At 34.0% G+C, this 21,653-nt stretch overlaps 1 long non-coding RNA gene across 1 annotated transcript in view; it reads left to right on the plus strand.

Annotated features, from left to right (window-relative positions):
• Positions 1-21,653, plus strand: part of LOC143147465 (uncharacterized) — a 436,849-nt gene that overhangs the window by 402,110 nt on the left and 13,086 nt on the right. The gene's annotated exons all lie outside the window — the stretch shown is intronic.

Here is a 21,653-nt window from a genome sequence, read left to right on the forward strand (position 1 = left end):
AGTAATATTCGAAGGAAACGAACAATAAGACACTTTCGATCGACGATTTTTATACTGAAATTATATATTGTTAAAATATATTGTTAAAATAGTATATCCATTTTTGACGTACCTACGGTAAGAAAAACTGCTATTTCTACTTTATTCGCATGTTGAGAAAGGAACACGTAACGCGACGTTTCAACCGATTCAATCTCGTTTCATGCTCAAGATTAACCTTTTCACTGCTGAATTAATCAGCAGTAGGAAAGGCCTTCGTACTGAATTAATTTCGCAACTTACATTTTCAATAATTACACGTACAAACATACATAAAAATTGAACAAAGAAAAGAAAGTATCATACAGAATAGTCCACGTATGTCAAGAAGTTTACATATCCACGTGTTTTTCTTTAATTCGAGCACTTAAAATAATATTATTGAAAGGTTAAATCCAAGTGTCCGCTCGCTTGTGTTAGACCGATACATACTAAGTAATACGCAAGACGATGGTTTGATTTCATGCTGCGTAAAAACAGAGCGCACAATAAGAATCGTTTCAAGCGTATATTTTACAAGAACATTTTCAACGACCACTATTATCCTCGTTACGATATTTTCCTCCTCTCATTATTTCTGCTGTTTCGTTTATTTCATTTTTCGTAATGCCTTTTTCTTATCGACGCACTTTTTTTTATTACACTCCTCGATGTAACTTTTACCTAATTTATTCTAGTCGATTATAATCTAACAATACATAATTTCAGGCCATAAATTTACATTTTCTTAAAAATTGAATTATTATGATACAATTGAATTATTATAGAATTGTAGTTACTTTTTTTTATTTTTTAGTTACGTTACAAGTTAACAAACGATAAATATGTTTCTTTTCAAGCATTACACATTGTGTAATTTTTGTATTTGTTCTAATGACATTTTTATTTGTGACAATGACAACTAAACGAGAAAGTTTCAAATATTGGAGTAACGTACGAAGTAATTAGAATTTGAACGAAGTGGAGAAAATTAGCGAAAATACACAGTGTTGGGAAATTTACGATCACGGATATTAGAGAAAAAAAACATATAGTTAGTTACGTTGAAAAATTCAATTTAATTTAGCAGCCAAAATATTATCGCAGCTAAATAATATATAGTATATAAAATTATATTATTAAATATTAAACTCTTCATTTTGTCGATTCCTGCTGAAGATTAATAAAAAAAAAAATGTAATTGTTCTGTTATCTAAACATTCCCTCACCTTTTTCTCTCCCAATTGGTACAGTTACGAGATACTAAAGGTAGATGTCCCAATTACTGTCACTATAAGCTTGTAACGTAACTTTGTCCAATTATTTCAGAAGTTACTTAACCTAAAAGCTGTTCCAGATTGAAGCATAACATCGCTCAACGTATCTTTCATTCGATTATCAATTAATTGAAAATGTACAACGAAGTCCAATATCCTTAATACTGTCGCTCTAATGGAAATGATTCTTACATAAAAAAAAATACTAAAATTGTCATTTTTGCCACAATATGGCAATTCCTCCTTATAGTTACATTTTTTATACTCAAACCGTACATTCATCTCTTAATATTCATTCCTAAATATTAACCATAAACAAATCTGCAATGTTTATACATTGTTACGTAGAAACAAGCTGCAAATTTGGTATTAAAATTATTTCGTTCCTACAGTGTCCCTGCATGGAACAAAATAAATTAAATGACAGTTATGGGGACATTGACACTTATCCAGACATCCACTCTACTACGTTTTCCATTTTGAACTAACATTATAGCAATTCTCCGTTATAGTTACATTTTTCATACTCAAACAGTACATTCATCTCCTAACATTCATTTTTAAATATTAACCACAAATAAATATGCAATGTCTATAAATTGTTACCTAAAAACAAACTCCAAATTATTTCGTCCCTACGAAATAATTTCAATACCAAAATTACCATTCCTTCGTGAAACGAAATAATTTAAATGACAGTTATAGGGACATTGACAGTTATCCAGACATCCACTCTACTGCGCTCTCAATTTCTCGCCACTGACAGTTCCCAATTCGGGGCGTCTGGAATAATACCACCGTGTCTAAATCGTCGTCGAAACGAATCAATGGCCGCGATGGCGGCATGAATTTTTGACAAGTCGATGGTCGGTGGTGAGGCGCGAAAGGTCGATCCTTCTCTCGGTTTCCCCTTGGCCGATTTCGCGGGACGATCGAACCGCGACGCCTGCCCTTGCGAAATTCTCGGCTCTCGGATTCGCGTTACAGTTCGCGATGCAGTTTCGCGGGCCTTCGCCGCGACGCCTGGTGGTCCCGCGGTCGTGGCCGACGCCGTGCTCCAGAAACCTACTTTTTCGAGTCACCGTGGCAATGCCAGCCTCCGTTTTTCTCCGCTGTCCTCTCGCGTGTCACGGGCCGCGTTACGTCAACGTCACCGGCGGAGACCAGCGGCAGCAGCGGCGACGGCTTCTCCGCGTTTTCTTTCAAAGCTGTTGAACGCAATGCGCGCGCACTTCCGCTTTTCAGTGGCGCGCGTCTGTCCACAGCGCAGGGAGCTCGCGCAGGGAGAGCGCGCCGGTCGTCTGCGCAGGGTGCGCGCGCATCCACTACCCGCTTTCGCGGCGAACCGTGCGCCGCAGTCGCTTTCGACCGTTACGGAAGAATTTTTCGAGACTATTATGCTTCGTCTTGTGAATTTCAGGGGCAAATTTATCGCTAAATGAACGAAGCTTCTAGTTCAACGAAGAAGCCAAAGACTTTTCTGTCGTTGAGAAACTTTACGAAGTTTGTTTCCGTATATGTGTCTACAGTATGTAGATGCATCTTGCATAAGTTACATTTGCTCGATTCTCAGTATTTCTTTTTTTATGTATCGTAAAATAAACAAAGTTTCTACTTTGAAATTTCGCCTAGAAGTTTCCAGAGACTTTTGTTTTTTTTTTTTTTTATTTCAACATATTTGCGTTATGTACCTTACATGAGTTACATTTGTTATTTTCTTATTATTTTTCCTTTATCGATTACAAAAACATCTAATTTTCTCCAAATATCATCTAACACTCGATACTTGCAATCTTTCCCAACAACATTGTCAACGACATTGTGTGTACCAAATATATCGAAATACTTAAAGACCTTTTCGTCTTCGAATGGCATACATACCATTCACTCAAAGTTTTATTACTTTCCAAGTAATTAACTCAAACTCCCCATGTATCTAGATCCGCCATTGTCTAACCTTGCTTCGTTTCATTTCTACGAATCCATCTTATGTCTCTTTCTGTAAACACACTCTGGTATAACGTTGTACATTATTCTTCCGTGTTTAAAAAATCTCGACCATAATATTATTATTATCGTTATTCACTCTCATCAGGTTAGTTATTTATCGAAGTACCAAAGAACGAAATGCACCTGATCTTTGCTGAATTTTTCTCAGACAGTATCGAAGTTTAAATAACGATCTACCGTTTCACCGTGGTCGTCCCGCTATTGTCTCGGAACGCGACAATCGAGTTGAAATTTCTCGGGAAATTCGCGTGGAAAAACAGAGTAGTGCCAGTTAGTGTTTCAGCCGCGATTCAGCGGTGTCAAGGTACAACGGATTCGATACGCCGATTTCCCAACGCCTTTCGCGCGAGCGAGAACCTTATGTAATAGCGTAACCGCTCGATTGCACCGACTTACCTTGTGCCGCGTATGAATATATTTGTATTACATATTAAGCGACCACGCGCGCGCAACACAACGGTTATTTATTGCTCGGCGGAGAACACCGTGCCCGTTAAAACCGATCGAGGGAATAACGATTCTCTTAGTAAAGCTGATTGGTAATCGTTTAGAAAAAATATTAGGACGATGGTGAATCGTGGAATTTTTTTTCAATTTTTGTCACATCGTTGTTTAATTCTAGGAGATCGCTCGAGATAGTTTATTAGTTGGGAATTATTTAGGAATGAAGGTGAATCGTGGAATTTTGTTCGATTTTTATTACTTTGATGGTTAATTTTTGGAGGTAACCTGATTAATTATTGGGAATTATTTAGGAACGAAGGTGAATCGTGGAATTTTTTTTCAATTTTTGTTACATCGTTGTTTAATTCTAGGAGATCGCTCGAGATAGTTTATTAGTTGAGAATTATTTAGGAATGAAAGTGAATCGTGGAATTTTGTTCGATTTTTATTACTTTGATGGTTAATTTTTGGAGGTAACCTGAGAAAGATTAATTATTGGGAATTATTTAGGAACGAAGGTGAATCGTGGAATTTTGTTCGATTTTTATTACTTTGATGGTTAATTTTTGGAGGTAACCTGAGAAAGATTAATTATTGGGAATTATTTAGGAACCAAGATGAATCGTGGAATTTTGTTCGATTTATATTTTTCTGTTCTTTAATTTTAAACGGTAACCCAACGAAAAATTAAAGATCAACAACTATTTCGAAAAAATACTAGATGGTGTTGAATAGTACAATTTTCTTTGATTTTTTCTTTTTCTATGTAAAGTATTATACTTGCACTATATAATGTTCTTTACTATTTCATTTTTCTGTTATTTTATTTCACTTCACAAACTAGAAAACACTAATCTCTAATCAATGATTAATAATCTTTTAGAAAAAATACAAGACCAATGGTAGATTTTTGTTCCATTCCACATTCTTCTGTTGTTCATACTTAAGAAGAATACTCTTCTTGCACGAATTTTTATTTTCCTGTTATTTAACCCCATCCACAATTCAGAAAATACTAATCAATGATCAATAAACTTCTAAAAAAATTACAAGACCAATGTTACATATTTTGTTCCATTTCACATTCTTCTGTTATTCATACTTAAGAAGAATACTCTTCTTGCACGAATTTTTATTTTCCTGTTATTTAACCCCATCCCACAACCTAGAAAACACTAATCAATGATCAATAAACTTCTAAAAAAATTACAAGACCAATGTTACATATTTTGTTACATTCCACAACCTTCTGTTGTTCATACCTAAGAAGAATACTCTTCTCTCACGAATTTTTATTTTCCTGTTATTTAACCCCATCCACAACCCAGAAAACACTAATCAATGATCAATAAACTTCTAAAAAAATTACAAGGGGTGAAAATTACAAATTTTGTTCCATTCCACATTCTTCTGTTGTTCATACTTAAGAACAATACTCTTCTTGCACGAATTTTTATTTTCCTGTCATTCAATCTCATCCCACAACCCAGAAAACACTAATCAATGATCAATAAACTTCTAAAAAAATTACAAGACCAATGTTACATATTTTGTTCCATTCCACATTTTTCTGTTGTTCATACTTAAGAAGAATACTCTTCTTGCACAAATTTTTATTTTCCTGTCATTTAATCTCATTCCACAACCCAGAAGACACTAATCAATGATCAATAAACTTCTAAAAAAATTACAAGGGGTGAAAATTACATATTTTGTTCCATTCCACATTCTTCTGTTGTTCATACTTAAGAAGGATTACTCCCTTTACACGGAGCGTGGCGTAAATTGTTCCCTCGTTGAAAAATCTACTCGATTTTCGGCCTCGGTCGTCGCAAGCTTCCACGAGGCGACCGAAACGCGACTCGCGCGAAATTTTTCAAGCGTCTTACGACCAGCCGAAGACAAGTAGGCCAACTCACGTGCACCGCAAATCCAGCGCCGCTTTTGTCTCGCTGCTGCTCTTTCGAGTCTCGCTATTTCTGGACCGACCAGCCTTTTTGTTTATTCCGCTCCTTCTTGCACGGCCCTCGACCAACCCTCGCGATCGCATTCGCACCCCAGAAACGCGCAGAAGCGAATTAAGGAGGCCACGTGCCCTGAGAAAATAGGCCAATTTCGAGGACAAGGATTAACATCGTTTGCGCTTTTAGCTTTTCGCGTGTACACAGTGCGCGCCGAAGAAAGGGTTGGTGAACGTCGTTAGCACAGTGTCACTCGTGCTAAATGAGAAAAAATTTATTTTCACTTTTAATCATTGGGAATTATTTAAGAACGAAGACGAATCGAAGAATTTTGTTCGATTGCTTGTTTCTTTGTTATTTAATTTTAGTAGGTAATTTGGAAAAAAAATTAGTAATTAAGGGTTATTTGGGGTGAAGAAATTTTGCATTCGATTTACAGATGCAAATTTTCGTTTTCGAGTCTGAGAATGACGTGAGATATATACTAAATATCTATATTTGGAAAATGTGGAAAATTGTACATAAATTTATGTATTGAGAATGTAAGTAGTGTTAATAATAGACACAATATAGCAACAATTGTACACCAAGAACCACTGAACACGATTTATAAGTAATAGAATTCTAACAAAATGTGATATAAACGAACGACGAGGGTGCACAATGTTGGTCGGCTAAATGGGAAAAAATTGTTGTCATAGTAATTTTCACAAAGAAATTTTGCATTCGTTTCGATCACAAATGCAAATTTGGTCTTTGAGTTTTACAATGATATTAAATATATACCAAATATTCATGTGGCAAATTGTACATTAATTTAAGTACTGATAATGTAAGTAGTAATGATAATAGACACAATATGGTAACAATTCTGCGCCAAGAACCTCTCAACACGAAATAAACTAACAAAAGCACATTCTAGACAGAAAATATACAAGGAAAGCGAGAATACAAGTTATTCTTGGATAGAACACTTCACGAAGACAAAACTATTGCACGTAGTAGACTATACATACTGATCGACAAAAATTTAAAAAAAACCTACCTCGTAGACATTGAACGAAAAAATGAAGAAATACACACCACTAGCGAGCGAAATAAAAACAATATGGAAACAGAATATATTTAATCAGGCTCTTAGTCATGATGAAAAATACTCACCTATCATCCAAGCTTATAAAATGCAAATCTTTAAAATCTATGTAAAACTTGTTCAATGAAATGTTTGTACTACAGAGATCAGATTATCAATGCATAATCCAAATAAAACCTAATTAACATGCTTCATGGAGCCCTTAAATGTTTTACATTCTTTAATTAAATTCTTTTCTTAATTCGTGAAACACGACGTAATGAATTTCGATAAAATATACTAATTCTCGAGTATTCATTTCAAATTTGAATACAAGTAAATAAATTTTACCGTGCGATAAAATTTTTCGATGTCTGTTCAAATTGTACCATGAAAAATAGAATCACTCGATAATTTATCGTTTTGCTCGGTATTTTACATCGTTGATAACGTTACTCAAAAGTTTACAAATATCGGAGTTACTCGAAAGAATATTCCAATATTGAAATAAATACTAAAGACATTTCGAAGCATATTAATCGACGAAATCTCTACTAAACAATTTCGTAATTTACACACAATTACAAACCCTTTAAAGAAACGTTTTAAATTTGGAGCACCGATCATCAGTGACACACATGATTAATTAATATTAATCAGTGACGTTTGACTCGTTGATATTTCCAAAGAAGAGTTTTCCGGCAGTTCGAGAACGCTTGCAATGGAATCGAATTCGAGGCTTCCGATTCTCTGTTACGCAAATGATTTTCGAGAGCAACGGGTCCAGCCTCTTTCGTGTAAGACGTAAGCGATGTAACGACACGAACGTACCGTTATTTGGACCGACAGTGTCAACTGATTCGTCTCTTTAACGCCGAGGAAATGTGGTACATTAAACGGTACCATTCGAGCACGATGCCATTCGATGGAACTGCACTCGATTCTCGACGATCATTTCCGAAATTCCTTCGTCGAAATTTTACTACCGTTTGAGAATACGATGGACCGTATGGACGCGATATCATTTTTATTTACTCAGTCACCGTTGTACGAATTACACGGGGGGATAAGAAAATACTCGGACAGTGGTGGCTCTTTCGACGTTGGTAGGAATAATATGCATTTCGATGTGCAAATTATTGCGTAACAAAATGAAAGGAAACGTTGGTAAAAATATAGAATGTTGATATCGTTGCGTAGAAAATATTGAGGAAACGTTGGTAACAATGCAAAAAGTTAATTTTCGTTATGCAGAAAATGTAGAGGAAATGTTGGTAACAATGCAAAAAGTTAATTTTCGTTATGTAGAAAATGTAGAGGAAATGTTGGTAATAATACAAAAAGTAAATTTTTGTTGTGTCAAAAATATGAAGGAATAAAATACAAAATTTCATAAAAATACAAAAATGTTAATTTTCGTTGCATAGAAAAATAAGAAGAAAATTACATTTTTGGTATTTGATTTTTGTTAAAAAATAGTAAAAGTTTACTACTTTCGAACGATGTACAATTTCCACGAGTTGCCAATACTTTTCACGATAATATTCATCCTCGAAAGTTTAACAAACTACCTCGAGCATCGGGCGAAAATCGAAATAAATTTATAACTTTCTAACGTTCGAAGACATTTTAACCCAACTTTCGCTAGAAAATAGCAGAAGATTCTGCTTTCAGAATATACACATACAATTTTTATATATTATTAATATTCTACACGAGAATATACACTGTTCAACCAAGTCAAACTTCAAGGAACATTTTAATTATACCTTGTTTAACCCTAATTTTAAATGTTTTCCCTCTACACGATTTATTATATATTATATTATACGAGACTTGAAGAAAATTCAGAACAAAGATCAACAACAATACAAATGAGAAATAAATCCACACAAAAAGATCTCATAATTTTCAACTAATAAAAACTGTCGACTTGCATACTTAGTACTGTTCTTATACCTTTCAAAATCTTAGAAAAAAAAAAGAAACAGAACACTCTTAAAAATCATTCAGGTCCAGATAAGTCTCTCAACCATAGTTCAATCTTTAAAATTCAATAATTCACCATGTGAGCACCTAAAAGAATCCCTCAACTATGAAATCATATTCCAATATTGAAATAAAGACTAAACTTAAACTTTCGAGGATGAATATTATCGTGAAAAGTATTGGCAAACTCGTGGAAATTGTACATCGTTCGAAAGTAGTAAACTTTTAGTATTTTTTAACAAAAATCAAATACCAAAAATTTAAGTTTCTTCTTATTTTTCTATGCAACGAAAATTAACTTTTGGAAACATATTAATCGACCGAATCTCTACTTAACAATTTCGTAATTTACACACAAACGTGAACAGTAACTATAGTTACTAACGAACTTTCAAGGTCGAAGTAACCTTAAAAAGTAATAAAAATACAATCTCCAATCGCTTGGCTGTTTTCGAATACGAATTGATCGTTTCGATAGGGTAAAATTTTTCCAGCTTGGTACTCGAGCAGGAATCGTTGACACGGAGTAATCGAATCGAATCGAGGCGTTATTAATAGAAACGGGCGCGAACTGGCGCGCGAAACCCGGTGATTTCGACGCCAGAGGTCACGAAGCGCGTAACGCCATGTTGGCCGGCGGGCGACGAGAAAATCGAAATTCCACTGAAATAATGCCGCGGCAAATTGTTTGCATTGTTCGAGAGCTTCGCCCCGAAGTGTGTCGAGGAATCCAAACGGTTTGATACATGCCTATTTATAGGAACGAAGATTCATTACACGAGGTCCCGTTTCGCGCGTATCGGCGGCTCGTTTCAACGTTGTGCAACCTCGCGGCGTAATATGTATTTTCTCGCGCGTTAATGTCCGTGCACGCTACGAGACTAAACAAGAAAATTGCTTTTTCGTTCCGTTCTTTTTCTTTCTGCTTCTTCTTTTTTTTTGTTTTTCTTTTTTCGATACTCCAAAATCCAACGCCGCGAATAAACCAACGAGACGTCGGGAGATCCTCGTGTGACTTTCGAAGGGGTATTTTCAACCGAGGACGTCGCTTTTAGATGGTTTTCGGGATGAAAAATTACGCAGTTGTAACGGAGCGAGGATTTCATATTTTCCGAGAAAGAACAGCATCGTTTTTGTGTATTTATATTCGCGTGGTTGCATGTAAAACGTCTTTATGTATTTATATTTATTTTTATTTACTTACATTTACTTTAATTTACTTTAATTTACTTTAATTTACTATAATTTACTTTAATTTACTTTAATTTACTTTAATTTATTTTAATTTACTTTAATTTACTTTAATTTAATTTAATTTACTTTAATTTACTTTAATTTACTTTAATTTACCTAAATTTACTTAAATTTACCTAAATTTACCTAAATTTACTTAAATGTACCTAAATTTACTTAAATTTACTTAAATTTACTTAAATTTACTTAAATTTACCTAAATTTACTTAAATTGACCTAAATTTACTTACATTTACTTACATTTACTTACATTTACTTACATTTACTTACATTTACTTACATTTACTTACATTTACTTACATTTACTTACATTTACTTACATTTACTTACATTTACTTACATTTACTTACATTTACTTACATTTACTTACATTTACTTACATTTACTTACATTTACTTACATTTACTTACATTTACTTACATTTACTTACATTTACTTACATTTACTTACATTTACTTACATTTACTTACATTTACTTATATTTATTTATATTCACCTAAATTTACTTAAATTTACTTAAAAGTTCACTTAAATTTTTCTTAAATTTACTTACATTAACTCACGTCATTGCATGTTTGCCGAAGGGTACCATTTTAAATGGCTTCCACCAAAAATAGTCTTGGTCTCTACGAGTGTGATTATCTTTCGATCTAGAATGAAACTGAACACGTGTTTGACAGAAACCATGTGAAGCCAAATAAACATTCTTCTCGGGGAAAATTGTAACTTCTACGAGCAATAAAAAAGAAAAGTGTTGGAAATGATATAATTCTAGTTCGAAACATGAAGGTGCACCTGTTTTGCACTTATGTAAAATTTGTGAGAGATTGGTCAATTTTGTATTGAAATATCGAAACAGCCTTTTAAAATGTTACATTTCGGCAAACGTGCAATAGTATAATATAAATAATAGTTAATATAAATATATAAAAACCATACTGTTCTTTCTCAATCTGTTAGAAACTGATAATTTTTTATCCCAAAAACTGCCTAAAAGAAACATCTTCAGAGGAAAATAGTCTTTTAACTTAGAGTATCAGAATTGTATTTAGAAACAATCTTTGCTATAATATATTTTTTATAATTATGGATCGACATTTTCTAATCTTTGTATACTCGTTTGGCCCTAAATAAGTGACGATATAGTTAACAATTAAAAATATTCCGCAAACGATGTTCAAGTACAGCAAAAGAGCACGAAAACCAATTTGTCTCGTTAGATACTAGGTTACCTACTAGTAAAAACCGATTTGATAATTTATAAGTTTACATATGGAACCTTATATATAGATATATATTTTATTAAGAAACTTTACACATATGAATATTTAATCACACCATCCTTTGCTTCCATATACAATAAACAATTGACCGAGAAGATTACAGAATCACGACTCGGAAATATAATAAAACTGTCGAAAAAATATTAAAATATGCGGAGAAGTATTTTAAAGAAAAGATGGCGTACCAAATATCGACATATAAATAAATATATATATATATATTTTTTTTTTTTTTTTCTTGTAGTAGTTATGGAATAGTAGTAAGTTTTACTTAATACGTACATTGCTACGAATTAAGCGCACGTATAATAATTTGACCAGTCACTGTAACTTATAAGCATAAAAACATAATTCAGCGTGGTCTGATTACACTTCTCCCCTCTCCGCGCAGACAGATTACGCTACGAGTCACGAGGAAGAATTGGAAATAATAGAAAATACATACTACAAGAACCGCGAGCGCAGTACGTGGGGTTCGGCGCAGTTCGGCGGAGTTCGGCGCGGTTCGGGTCGGCTCGGTCCGCGCCGCACTTACGTAATAACAGTCTCGCGTCCCGTACACGTGCTCGCCACCACGTGGCCTCCGGTCACGTTACGCTGGCCGATATCTCTGAAAATGGAATTGTTCTTACGTAGTCGCGCAACCTCGTAACGACAGACCCTGTCGACCGCGGAGGCCACGATGACTGTACACGTGAAGATCACTTTTGGATCCATTGACAAGGGTCGTGCAGTTTCCTGTTTTAGCGGCTCGTTCTCCATTTTTAAAAATTCCACGTTATTCTCGTCGACGTCCATCGTCGTCGATTATTCGAGTTTTTTTCCCCCGCGCGGAGAAAAATTGAGAAACGAGAATCGGTACGAGTTCACGGTTTGTGAAATCGTCGCAATTTACGGCCAAAGCTTATCAAGGGGGACACTCCGAAACGTCAAAAATTGGATAAACTTTGCGAATTTTTTTCTAAGTTGTTACCGAATGAAAAATCTAGTATTTTTCGGAGAATATAAATATAACCTCCAGCTTCGTTTTACAATTTTACGGAAGTAAAAATTGTACAAAATGGCGAAGTTATGCTCTATTCCCCAAACCCCTTCTGGTGAAACATTGTTTGTTGGCTGACACAGTTGACACGAACCCAGATGTTTGAAATAAAAAAATGTTGTCAATTCATAAACCAGAGACTAGTATCCAAAATGCAGCTTACGATTTTTCGAAAATTTTAACAATTGTACAAATGATCAAAGTTTGAATTCGATTCGGTTGAACACGATTTTAAATCTTTATAAAAAATTAAATACTTAACATATTTAAAAAATCGTACGCTACATTGTAAAATACCCCATACGGAATACCTCTACAAAATTTGAAGTAAATCGGATGTGTAACTCCGGAGATTTCCTATCGACCAGATTCAAAAATATAGTTTCTAGAGAAACGTAAAACGAGTTTATTTATCGCTGCAACTTCGCTAAATGTTTGAACATGGAAATATGGAAATATCTTTCAGACGTAATGTTCTACACGCTTGAAACTTTTAGAAAGTGAGAGAAAAAAAAAATTCTATTTCTTTTGACTCGTCAGGGTGGCCCCCCTTAATCAGGACTGGTGCAGACACGCGTTGTCGCGTATACAGCCAGGGAACGCGTCGAGGAGAAACGATAGATAATGGTATCGTAACTAAGACGCTAATTGTATGCTAGAAGGATTGCCATTATCTAACCATAACTACTCCCACCTAGATTCCGAACAATGTGACTGGACGGAGACCTTTAACAGAATTATCTTGCCCAACGCAGCTGCTCGAGCGTGTTGTAACCCGGTGCAACGAGCTAAATTGTCGTTAACGGTAAATTACAAGACGCGAAGTATTCATCTGTGCGCTCGAATCCACAATTAATTCGCTGTCCCCGATGCATCCTGTCTTGGTGCCGTGAGGTCGCGCATGGAACGAGAACGTGTGGACGTTTCGTACGGCGAATGGAGATCGGTTATTGCGAACATCTGGAAATTATCAGTCACGTGGAAAACTGTAACGTTCTACTCCGAAGGAGGAATTTAAAAAAAAAAAAAAAAGAAATCATGGTACTCGTATTCCCGGGTTTAATAACGATCGAGTGTCACGATTGTTGGGAACATTTTTCTGGACACTTGGTTAATGGAGAGAGTAGGGGGGGGGGGGGATATCTGGAAATTGATAGTTGCATGGAAAATTGTAACTTTTCAGAAAATTTGCAGAAGATTTTTTATTAATGGGGAAAATATTTAGAAATTAACAGTTGCATGGAAAATTGTAACTTTTCAGAAAATTTACAGGAGATTTTTGCTAAATGGGGAAAATATTTATAAATTAACAGTTGCATGGAAAATTGTAACTTTTCAGAAAATTTGCAGGAGATTTTTTATTAATGGGGAAAATATTTATAAATTAACAGTTGCATGGAAAATTGTAACTTTTCAGAAAATTTGCAGGAGATTTTTGATAAATGGGGAAAATATTTAGAAATTAACAGTTGCATGGAAAATTGTAACTTTTCAGAAAATTTGCAGGAGATTTTTTATTAATGGGGAAAATATTTAGAAATTAACAGTTGTATGGGAAATTGTAACGTTCCAGGAAATTTTCAAAAACATTTTTGTTAGTAGGGTAAACATCTGGAAAATTAACAGTTGTATGGAAAATTGTAACGTTCCAGGAAATTTTCAAAAACATTTTTGTTAGTAGGGTAAACATCTGGAAATTACCAGTTGCATGGAAAATTGTAACGTTTCAGAAAACTTTTGGACAATGGGGGATCTATCAACCAAAAAATCGTTGTCATTTGAATTTTTGAATTATGGAAAAATGACCACAAAAGATTGTATTCTTCGTCTCTATTGATCAGGTGTTGTGATTCCTGAAAACATTGTTGTTGACTCTTCGACAAGGCTTGCACAACAACCCGATAAATCTAGTAAATCCAGTTACGACAGAGTTGGGCAAACATAATCCGATTAACGATCGATGATTGTGATTAATGTAACATCATGTTTCAGCCAGCGATGACTCTATTATTACGAACATCTGAGAACTATCAGCTGCATAGAAAACGTTAATGTTTCAAAGAATTTTTAAAAAACATTTGTATTCTTTGTTTTGTTAATAATCGAGTCTCATGATTTTTGGAAACATTTTCGTCAACTCTTCGATAAATCTTGTACCTACGATAAATCTCATAAATCCAGTTACAACAGAGTCGATCGGAATGTATTTCAATTAACGATCGATGTTTATGATTAATGAAGAATCATGGTATTAATCATGCTTACTGATTACCTAATAATCAGTAATCACTGATTAACGATAAATAGAGGCAATCAAAATCGTTTAAATCGAGAGTCATGATTAATTCAGTAATCATTCGTCACGTAATAATTATATTCTCGCATATGATCGAAGCAGTCATTTATTTTAAATAACAAAGTTTACAAGTGTCCACTGTGCCCTCGTCGCTTCGAAGAAACGTTTAATATCAACAGTAAATTTCCCTCTACATTCGGTTTCGTTGCATACGACCATGTGGTAATCGTTCAAATGATTGTAGATTACTCATTAACAAATTTCAGATTGCAAATGTTGTGCAAGATCGTCAGATTAATCCCCGCGACGAATATAATTATTATTATTTCTGCCAATAATCAAGTACAGTAACCATCAAAACGTAGTCGATTGTTGCTCAATTCTCGGTTACGAAATTAAAATTCTCAACGTTACAAACGGCCGAGTTTCTCTTACATTTTAGTAATCTTCGACGATGATTACGCAAAATACTTTTCAACGAACCGATGGTTTCGCAAAATTTTAAAAATTACAAAATCGTTAGAAGGTTACACACACGAGTTGTGTTATTTTCCAACAATTTCCCCTCCGTTCCCTCGAATAATTCAATTGTAAAGCAAGAAGCTCTCGGGTGGTGGGGGAAACGCAAACTGACAACTCGCACAGTAGGTCAGGGGAGTGCTTTCGTAGACGTGGCGAAGCACATGTGCGGGCATTTCTCGCGTAGATGCAGCGTGTACGGGGCTGTGAAACGCATCGAGATGTCGGCCGCGTCGCTTTGCCGCGAAAACGTTTCTCCACGCTCGAGAGGTGAAAAGACGGAAACACGAAAAGGGTCAAGCGAATTCAGCAGCCGACGCGATTTTCCTCGTTGCTGGATTTAAGCGAACGCGGCGTAGCTGGCGAACCGGTGAGAGCCTATTATGTCACAACAACTCCTGGTTGCAGTGGCAAGGTAGAGGCAGGCCGTGAACCTAAGTACAGCTGGCACGTTGCATGGTCGCACGTGACTGGTTCCGCAAACTCGCTCTTTTCTACGTTATTATTTCCTTTGAGAGGGGGTGGGGGGCAGGGGGGCATTCTCTTTATCTCTTTCGTTGTGTTTCTCTGTTTCGCGTTACTCTTTTCTTTCTTTTTTTTTTGTCGCGCAAAATTGTTGTTTATTTGCGAGGAAGAATTAATTGCAAATGTGCATCGAGGTAATTCTTACGCAGGCGTCGATTTAATGTAAAAGGGGCGCTTTTTTTCTTTGTTTTTCTTTAGTAGCATTCTTTTTTTGCTGCAAAATTGTTATTTATTTGTTAGGAAAAATTGATTGCAAATGTACATCGAGGTAATTCTTGCGCAGGCGTCGATCTAATGTAAAAGGGCCGCTTTTTTTCTTTGTTTTTCTTTAGTAGCATTCTTTTTTTTCTGCAAAATTGTTATTTATTTATGAGGAAAAATTGATTGACAATATACATTGAGGTAATTCTTAAGCACGGGTGGATCTAGTATGAAAGAGGTCCTTTTCTTCTTCTCTCTTTTTTTTCTTTCTCTTTTTTTTTTGTTTTGCAAAATTGTTATTTATTTGTGAGGAAAAATTGATTAGAAATATATATTAAGGTAATTCTTATACAGGGGTGAATCTAGCATGAAAAAGGCCCCCTTCTCTTCCTCTTTTTCATTTTATTCTTTTTCTTTTTGTTATGCAAAATTGTTATTTATTTGTGAGGAAAAATTGATTACAAATATATATTAAGGTAATTCTTATACAGGGGTGAATCTAGCATGAAAAAGGCCCCCTTCTCTTCCTCTTTTTCATTTTATTCTTTTTCTTTTTGTTATGCAAAATTGTTATTTATTTGTGAGGAAAAATTGATTGCAGATGTACATTAGAGTAATTTTTATACAGGAGTAGATCTACATGAAAGAAACCACCTTCTCTTCCTCTCTTCTATTTTCTTTCTTTTCTTTTGTTATGCAAAATTATTATTTATTTGTAAGGAAAAATTAATTGCAGATGTACAATAAAGTAATTTGTACACAGGGGTGGATCTACATTAAAGAGGCCCCCTTCTCTTCCTCTCTTCTATTTTCTTTCTTTTTTTGTTGTTGTGCAAAATTGTTATTTATTGTACAAATTGTACACTAAGGTAATTCTTACACAGGGGTGAATCTACATGAAAGAGGGCCCTTTTTTCTTTCTTTCTTTCGTAGAATTCTTTCTTTTTATGTAAAATTGTTACTTGCTTGTGAGGAAAAATTAATTACAAATATCTACTGAGGTAATTTTTACCTAAAGATGAATCTAGCATAAAACTAACAAAGTTTAACTAAAAAGTAACAAGAACTCTTGCCTGCAAGAGTTCCTTTTTTACCGATTGTTTAATATAACTTCTAAGAAGCATGAAAGAAAATTTTGTGTCATGATTAAAAAATGGTGTGCCTCGTGTAAATACTATACATATTTTTTCTTTTTCTAACTTCATTCACCATTTAATATTTATTCTAACCAAAGAATTGGATGCGTACAATTTACTAGATTCCTCAATAAATTTTGTGCTTCGATAAAACTTATTTGTTAAAACTAACTGTACTTGCTAATAAGTTTTACCGAACGACAAAACTTATTGAACAACTTATTATACACGCACACATTCTTCTCACTTAGTTTTTATACCTTTCAAAATTTCAAAAGAAAACAAAAGACCCTTAAAAATTATTCAAATCCAGATAAGTCCAGATCTACCTCCATTTGCACATTTTCATATTTTCCCAACGACAGTGCAGTCATTAAAATTCGATAATTCACCATATTAATAGATACATCAATCATTCTGAAGCATCTTACTGATCGACCAAACCTACCCAATAATTTCGTAATTTAAACATAAACGTAAATAATAACCCTACTAGCTAATGACCTTTTAAGGTCGAAGTAACCTTAAAATGAAATAAAACTGCAATCCCCAGTCGCTTAGTTATTTTCAAACACGAAACTTATCCGCGATCAGCCTTCGCTTTATCATTTTTAATTACAAACGAATACCGTTGGTCGACTACAAAGTAATCGTCTCCTTGTGCTTAATTTCCTCCGATTCCATCGAAAAACAAGCGATCTACACCGGCGTGGGTCTACTTAGACCCCCACCACGCGTTCGCTCAACGATTAAGGAATATTTCATTCGAGCTAATCGCAACAGCCGTATCAGAGACAGCTCACAGGTAGCGATAGAATCCCTGGATGCTGAGTCGACAACAGGTTTGCCGTGTGCAACGTTCCATCGGTGGATAATCTTATCTAAATACCAGCGTGTCGTGGCGATCCACAGGAAGATGGTGCATCAGCCTCACGGTTCAGTTCGCTCCTTCATCGTTACGTAATCGGATTCCGTGTCGTTCGTTCCGTATGAAACGACCGTATCGATCGTGTCGATTGAACCTACGAGTCGATGAGTTCACCGAGAAAACGGGAAGACAGAGTTTGACCTCGTGTGGGGAACCACACTGAATCTGAAGTCGTGACAGTATCTCATATTTGAATATTTATTTTTCTTGAAATTGTTACGCGAAAAGTAGAAACACTCGATATATATTATTAGTTAAATGTACCCCATAATAATATACCCCGGATATTATTAGTAGAAATGTACCCCAATATTTGTAAAAACTTTCAATTAATCGTTCCAGTCGTTAGCAATCTTCTAAAATAATATACCAAGTGTATAAAACGATAAATATAATAATATACTAATAATATACAACGAGTAATATATATATATATATATATATATATATATTAGTATATTAGTATATTAGTATATTAGTATATTAGTATATTAGTATATTAGTATATTAGTATATTATTACTCGTTGTATATTATTAGTATATTATTATATTTATCGTTTTATACACTTGGTATATTATTTTAGAAGATTGCTAACGACTGGAACGATTAATTGAAAGTTTTTACAAATATTGGGGTACATTTCTTGTGAATGTTTCGAAGATAGGTTTTAATACTAGAATTACCAAGGGGGGGTGATTTGAACTGTTTCGAATTTGTTTTTAAGATTAATTAATTATTCATTTTGCTTACAATATTCGTGGAGATATTGTTATACCTTTGCTTACAATATTCGTGAAGATATTGTTATGCATTTGCTTACAATATTCGTGGAATATTGTGATTTAATTAATTAATATAGGTGTCAAATTAATTCACGAGTACCATTAAGTTGTCTATTTTAATAATTGCCCACGAATATCGTAGGCAGACTCGAGGTGTCAATTAATAATTGGCTTGGTGTCTTTGTCTGCAATATTCGTGGATAATTATCGAAATAGACAACTAATTAGGTTTAGTGTTTACCCTTTGCACTCCTTAACTTTTTCTTTACCTGTGAACAAGTCCTCAATTGATTTACAAAATAGATGAAAACAGAGGAATGAAAACACACTTGAACAGTGTGTGTAATGAATATATTTTTCATTAATTTTTTCATTTAAATCGTGTTTATAACGTCGAGTCTAACTCCACATTGGAGTTGGTGTAAGAAATGTGATGTCGAGCTACACTCGACAATTTGCAAAACAGACTAGCCAAGATTAACTTTTTCAGTCGTGACGGTGGAGTATTGTTATTAAAAACTCACTTGAAAGTTACCAAATTGAGATAAAAGATTCTACGAGACCGACATCAGCTGAAGAAGAGATAGCTGTGTTAGAAGAATTAAATAAACATACTTACTTCGCCAGTATCATTAATTTGTAAATATTGACAACTCGTGAAAACAACAATGTCTCGTTTCAAGGTAGAAAATCAGGATCATCGATTGTATACTAGATAAATATTGGACGTGAACGCTACTCCTAAACACGAAAAAACTAATTATTCACCATATAATCTACTATCAGAATGTTTGCAATCTCAACGAAATTATCCACGCTCCAATGAGCTGCTTCATGCTCCATCATTGTCAGTAACGTTATTATTTTCATCGAGACTTGGCTCATAGATAATATTAAACACACTGAGTTACCTTCTAATAATTGTGAAATTTATCGTCGCAAAAGAAATCCTAAAACTAGTTTTTTAAATTTTGATAATAATAATTTTAATTATTTTAATTATTAATTTTAATAATTCACTTAAAAATCATCCAACTGACACACAAGAGGACAGTGTTGAACAATTATACGAGAGGTTCATTTTTCAAGTGAAATTTATATTTTTGGTACACTTGACCTACCCCTGTCAATTGATGTAGATATCTACGTGGAGCACTGTCCAACAGTGACGTCACACTCAAACGCTTCTGTTTACGTTGTACATGATTATAATTGTCCGTAGTCTAAATAGTCCGGTGACAATACCAACTGCGATTCAGCTGAGGCGACAGCTCGTTTTAAATATAGTATAACATCTCACGTCGACTCGAGTTTTATACGCCAAAGAAATCGTTCAGGGCTAACAAGCTCTCCTATATTGTTCCTTATCGAACATCTTTAGGTGCGAGTAATTGCACCGATAGACTATGCACGTTGGCGAACGATCACTGTGACAATATTGACTTTTCTCATGGACAAATGTTATCCTTTAGAAGCTCTTGGCTGCATTACAGAATCGGGTTAAATACTAATTCTTGCTGTATTTTCTACTTACATATTTGCCTTTGTATACCTTCATACTAAATTTCATAGGACTTATGAAATTTAATACGTTAATAACATTATTATTAATTTTATTTTTTACTTTTTTTATTTGCTTCCATGCTCTTATATTTATTTTAGGTTTCACAGGACTTATATTGATTGATAAAATACTATTATTATTATTTTGTATTTATATATTTATTTCTGTGTACTTTAACGCTAAATTTCATAAGACTTATATTGGTTAATAAATTACTATTAATATTATTATTATTGGGGTTTATTATTTTGTATTGATATATTTATTTCTGTGTACTTTAACGCTAAATTTCATAAGACTTATATTGGTTAATAAAGTACTATTAATATTATTATTATTGTTATTATTTTGTATTGATATATTTATTTCTGTGTACTTTAACGTTAAATTTCATAAGATTTATATTGGTTAATAAAGTACTATTGATATTATTATTATTGGGGTTATTATTTTGTATTGATATATTTATTTCTGTGTACTTTAACGCTAAATTTCATAAGACTTATATTGGTTAATAAAGTACTATTAATATTATTATTATTGGGGTTATTATTATGTATTGATATATTTACTTTTGTGTACTTTAACGCTAAATGTCATAAGACTTGTATTGGTTAATAAAGTACTATTAATATTATTATTATTGTTATTATTTTGTATTGATATATTTATTTCTGTGTACTTAACGCTAAATTTCACAGGACTTATATCCGTTAACTATTATCATTATTATTATTAGTAGTAGTAATTTGTTAATGTTGGTAATTTTTAAATATAAAAGAGTCTCGTTTCGAGATCGAAAAATAAAATTACCGGTTATTTAATAGATAAATATCGCTGTCTCGTGAACATTAGTGATTCCTGAATCATTAATAACTCGTAAGTATAGTAATTTCTCGTTTCGAGGTCGATAATCCAAGCCACCTAGTATGCAATAGATTAGGAACAGGAATGTTCAATTAGGTGTAATCGGTAACAGGGGAAATATACCTGTGACGAATTATTTATTGCACGATGAGCATTTAGTTTTTGTACGATCAAACTTTAGAGTCGCGAAGACGCCTCTTGTAATAGCGATAACTGCGTAAACACAGTAAATTACTATCGTCTGTCTCGATCGAGGTAGGACACATGACGCCAAAGGCACTCGGCTTATCATCGGTCGCGAAAGTGTTGTGTTTTTACAAGATGTTTACATGTATACACGATTCGCCATCTCCAATCTTATTTCTTTAAATAATTTCGAAAACAATCGTTTCGTGTTTTAAAATAATAAAATACTCTTGCGAGCGATCGACGTGTCCCAGGAATGTACAATTACGAAATTCAGTATCTTGAACAATTTATATA

This window comes from Ptiloglossa arizonensis, chromosome 5 (assembly GCF_051014685.1).
Source record: "Ptiloglossa arizonensis isolate GNS036 chromosome 5, iyPtiAriz1_principal, whole genome shotgun sequence".
NCBI classification, from domain to species: Eukaryota; Metazoa; Arthropoda; class Insecta; order Hymenoptera; family Colletidae; genus Ptiloglossa; species Ptiloglossa arizonensis.